Genomic DNA, 5,538 nt, shown 5'->3' with positions numbered 1-5,538 from the left:
TTGTGTCTTAGAGGAGATATGTGGCCACTATGACTTGGGATGAGTTCAGGGACGTTTTTAATGAGAAGTATTATAGTATTGCAGTTCAAGTTGTGAAGGCGGATGAATTCATTAATTTAATGCAGAATAGAATGACCGTAACAAAGTATGCTCTGAAGTTCGACCGGTTAGCTAAGTTCGTGCCAGATTTGGTGCCTAGTGATATGGCAAGGAGAGATCGTTTTGTACGAGGATTGAATGTTATGATAGCTCAGGATGTCAAGATAACATTAGATCCAAGGATTACCACTTATACTCAGGTAGTGGAAAAAGCCATTACTGCTGAGGATGCTGAAGACCAGATATGGAAGGAAGGCACTGCAAGGCGTGATGCTCGGAGGATGGTGCCTCCCTTCATTGGTTCTAGCTGAGATAGTGGCCCCAATGAGCAGAAGAGAAAGGATCCAGATTCTTTTGTTTCTCCTGGTCCAGAGAGAAGGGCACGGGGTGCCTTTGGTGGCCGTTAGGGCGGGGGAGAGTACTGGAGAAGCTTCCCAGAGTGTGCACGGTGTAGACGATGCCATCTGGGAAAGTGCAGAATCAAAGCATGTTTTGTTTGTGGGAGTGTCAATCGTTTGAGGAAAGAATGTCCACAAGTTAAGAAAGAGGAACCAAAGAGGAGTGACAACCTCATTCTAGCCAGAATGTATACCTTGACCTAGACCAAAGCTGAGGCTAGTCCTTCGGTCATGACAAGTCAGATTTTTAGTGTTATTTATTCGTTTACTGCATTGATTGATTTAGGAGTTACTCATTCATTTGTATCTGCTAGAGTGATAGACCATCTATGTAGACCTTGTGATCTGTATGCTAGGGGATTTAGAACTTTGTTGCCAATTGGGGAACTGGTAGTCTCTAGGAGGTGGGTTAGAGTGTTACCGATGGAGATAGAAAGTAGGGAGTTATATGTGGATCTGATTGAACTAGTAATGGATGATTTTGATATGATTTTGGGAATGGATTGGTTGGAAAAGTATGTGGCGATGATAGAGTGCAAGCGGAGGATGGTAACTTTTGAGCTTGAAGGAGAGGAACCCTTTGTGTTTGTGGGGAAAATGAGTGGACCACGAGTACCTATGATTTCTGCATTGAGAGCTAAAGATCTGCTGCAAGAATGTTGCATAGGATTCCTAGCAAACATAGGAGATACCTCTAAGGTTGTTTCAGTTGGACCAGGTGAGACTAGGTTGGTGTGTGAGTTTCCTGATGTGTTCCCAAAAGACCTGCCAGGGTCGCTACCACACCGAGAGATTGAATTTATCATAGAATAGGCAACATGTGTAGAACCAGTATCGAGGGCACCTTATAGATGGCTTCAGCAGAGTTAAAGGAAATGAAGATTCAATTACAGGAACTGCTGGATCTAGGATTCATTAGACCCAGCTTTTCACCATTGGGGTGCTCCAGTGTTGTTTGTGAAGAAGAAGAAGGATGGTTCATTAAGAATGTGCATCGATTACTGAGAGCTAAATAAGATAACTATTAAGAATAAGTATCCACTGCCCAAGATTAACAATTTCTTTAATCAGTTACAAGGAAAGACATTCTTTTCTAAGATTGACCTCTGGTCTGGCTACCATCAGTTGAGGATTAAGGAAGAAGATATACCAAAGACTGCATTCCGTATGAGGTATGGACATTATGAATTCTTGGTCATGTCTTTTAAATTAACCAATGACCCAGCAACATTCATGGATTTGATGAATAAGGTATTCATTGATTATTTGGATAAGTTTGTAATTATATTCATTGATGATATACTGATGTATTCCCAATGAAAAACAGAACACGAGCAACATCTTCATTTGGTACTATAGAGGTTGAGGGAGCATAAGTTATATGCTAAGTTTAGTAAATGTGAATTTTGGTTACCCCAAGTAACATTTCTGGGCCATATTGTGAGTAAGGAGGGGATTTTGGTGGATTCAACCAAGATAGAGGCAGTAAGAGATTGGCCGAGACCAAGTAATGTACCAGAGGTTAAAAGCTTCTTGGGGTTAGCATGGTACTATTGACGATTTGTTAAGGGATTCTCCAAATTAGCAACACCGTTGACTGAGTTGACGTGTAAGAAGACAAAGTTTATCTGGACAGGTAGATGTGAGAACGGTTTCAAGGAGTTGAAGTGGCGATTGATTACTGCTCTGGTATTGAGTCTTCCATCAAACAAGGAAAAGTTTGTGATCTACTATGATGCTTCGAGGCAGGGTTTGGGTTGTGTACTGATGCAAGCTGGGAAGGTCATAGCCTATGCTTCTAGATAGCTGAAGGAGTATGAACAGAGGTATCCCACTCATGACCTAGAACTAGCAACAGTGGTATTCGCACTGAAGGTATGGAGGCACTACCAGTATGGAGAAAAGTGTGAAATATACACTGACCATAAAAGTTTGAAGTCTTTCTTCACTCAGAAGGATTTGAATGTTGGTTGGAGTTCGTAAAGGACTATGATTGTGAGATTTTGTACCATCCAGGGAAGGCCAATGTGGTGGCCGACGCATTGAGTCGGAGGGGTGCAGGACAATTGTTCAATTCAAGATGGATAACAGAAAAACAAGCTGAAGAAATGACAAGAGCGGGAATTGAACTGGTAGTTGGTCAGCTAGCCAACATTACCCTTCATTCCACACTTCTTCAAAGAATCAGAGAAGCGCAAAAGGGGGATCCTCAGCTGAAGAAACACAGGGAGAATGTCTTAGTTGGATTGGCTAGAGACTTTACTTTTTTAGAGGCATATTTGTTAAGATATAAAAATCAGATTTGCGTTCCGATGGATTCTGGTCTCAGGCGAGCGATTCTAGATGAGTCTCATACCACTCCTTATTCCCTACCTTCGGGGACGACGAAAATGTACCAAGATTTAAAGACTCTATATTGATGGCCAGGAATGAAGAAAAACATGGTTAATCATATGGCCAAGTGTTTAACCTGCCAGCAGGTGAAGGCTGAGCACTAAAAGCCAGTAGGGTTGCTACAGCCTTTAGGGATTCCAGAGTGGAAGTGGGAAGATATTAACATGAACTTCATGGTTGGATTTTCAAGGACAATGGGGCAACATGATTTTGTGTGGGTGATTATGGATAGGTATACAAAATTAGCCCACTTTTTGCCTATTAGAACAAATTATACAGTGGAGCAGTATGCTGAATTGTACGTAAATGAGATTGTGCGTGTAACGTCCTCCTAATCAAGGACCGTTATAGTGTGTACTTTAAATTGTGGCAGACTTGCTAATCAATTCATTTGGTTATAAACGTGTAACTAGGGTTAATGTCAAAGGTTAGGGTTAAATTTTTTGGTCAAAGGAACTATTGACTTTTATTTAAAAAGTTTATACATACATCGGATCCCAAAATATTACAACCAAACTTTTAGAAAAGGTGTATATACTTCAAAATTACAGCCAGCTGACCTAAGCGAAAAAATTAGGGCTACAACCCTAGTTCCTCTGAGATATCCTCGGTCGTGGTGAATGAGCAGCCGCATATGTACACGCTGCCACCGAAGCTCTCCAACTCATGGCTGGTCAAGCTTTCCTTTTCCACTACCAGCACCACAAAGCACCCATGAGCCAAGGCTCAACAAGAAAACTTAAACATGTGCATAAACAGGGGTAATAATCTACTCATATCGACACACAATCATAAATAAACGGTCATTGGACCATTTTGGGGCCGCTGCCCTGAACAGTTGACCTTAGAGTCATCCTTGGGGCCCTATCCCCTAGCTATGTGACCATAGAGTCACCTGGGGCGCTCGCCCTTAGCTCTAGATAACTAGCGATAGAGCTAGCCAAACTCTTTTGTTTTCCATCGACCATTGGGTTGGCCTACATAATAGTACGTTGCTGGCTTAGGCCTAAGTCATTCGACCAGCGCGCAGCGCGCTATTGTCATCCTTGACTAATAAGTCAAGCCCTGATCCAAGTATTCGAATATCAATACAAAAACAGATATGGATAGGCATACCTCAACAAGACAAACACACATACATATTAATCACATAACATCATCAAGTAACCATAATCATAGTAATAATCATGCTTATTTAACGGGGCCAAGCCCTAGCCACGCAAACCATGCAAACAGTCATGAAACACTTAAGCAGGTTTAGAATATTCAAGTATGTTTAATCAATAAACAGAACGATAACTTAATCATAATCATTCTCAGGGGGCCCAAGCCCTATTCATAATTACTATTAACAGTCGTGCCAAGCCCTAATCACATATAACACGTATTAAGTGTAGTTTTCTTACCTCAGGTCTGAGTATAGCATAAAATAAGAACGCCCCTCGACCACGATCCTAGTTTTGAGCCCCTAGCAATAACCTAGTCACAAACATAATATAGGATTCCATCAATAACAAGCAAATAAAGGCTTTCGGAACAAGTCTTGGCATCTGGGACCTCGAATTCTACAAAACCGGGTAGTAGAATAGATCTCGAGCCCTAAGGAAAAGATTCCCGTCTCTAAAAACTCACCATGGCCAAAACAGCCCAGAGAGCCACGACCTACCCTTGAGGGTCGCAGTGCTCCCCTCAATTCAAATGCCCTCCTCCCCTGGAAATGGAACACGAGCCGCAACCTACCCTTGAGGGTTGCGGCGCGCCTCCCAGACAGAAGCCCCCGAGGGGTTTGGGTTCGGCTGGGTCGCAGCCCCTCAAGAATAGGGCCGCGACTTGGCCCTACAAACCCAAATTTCCTCCATTTTTCAGCAGCCAAATTCAACCAAAACCATCCCAATTCCACCCTAAAACAATAATTCAATCATCATAACAGTTTTAATATCTTTCTAGGAACAAAACCCAACTAAAATCTAGATTAAAAACCCACCAAAAAAATCAAACTCTCATACTTGAGCCACAAGCCCAAGAACACCTCAAACTTTAAGGAAAACAGGGCAGAAATCAATCTGAAACAAGGATTAAGGTATTACCTTAGTTATGAATGGTGATCCCCTAGCCACAAGCTATCCAAATTATAATCCCGGGCCTTCTGTAACGACCCAAATTCGCTAATAAGGCTTAAGGGCCTTGATTAGCGTGCCAGGAGGGCACGATGGAATTTATGTGTGATTTTATGAGTTAAATGCATGGTTATGATTTAAAGCATGTTATATGACTAATTGAACATTGAGATGCATTACTACGTGATTAGTATGCATGTTAGGTGAATAATTACGCATGTGGACCCCATTTGCATGATAGGGGTAAACTGGTAATTTTAGCCCGCTGAGGGCATATATGTGATAATTGTATTCCGTGATTTGTACCACGTGAGGGTGGTGTTGTTATGGTGATGCACGTGCCGAGACGGTCCTAGTGAGCAATGTAACTTAAGAGTCACAACGGGATTTCTATACCCGGCTCGGGAGGAGCCTAGGGGTACCTCGGGAATTTTATGGTTAAGTTGAGATTTAGCGGGTAATGGTTATTGGAGATTTAGTAACCTGGGTAACCATTAGTTACTGCTGAGAGTAACAAGTTTTAGAAAGAA

Source organism: Humulus lupulus, chromosome 4 (genome assembly GCF_963169125.1).
Source record: "Humulus lupulus chromosome 4, drHumLupu1.1, whole genome shotgun sequence".
NCBI classification, from domain to species: domain Eukaryota; kingdom Viridiplantae; phylum Streptophyta; class Magnoliopsida; order Rosales; family Cannabaceae; genus Humulus; species Humulus lupulus.
The sequence above is the reverse complement of the archived record's forward strand: the minus strand, read 5'-3'. Positions refer to the sequence as shown.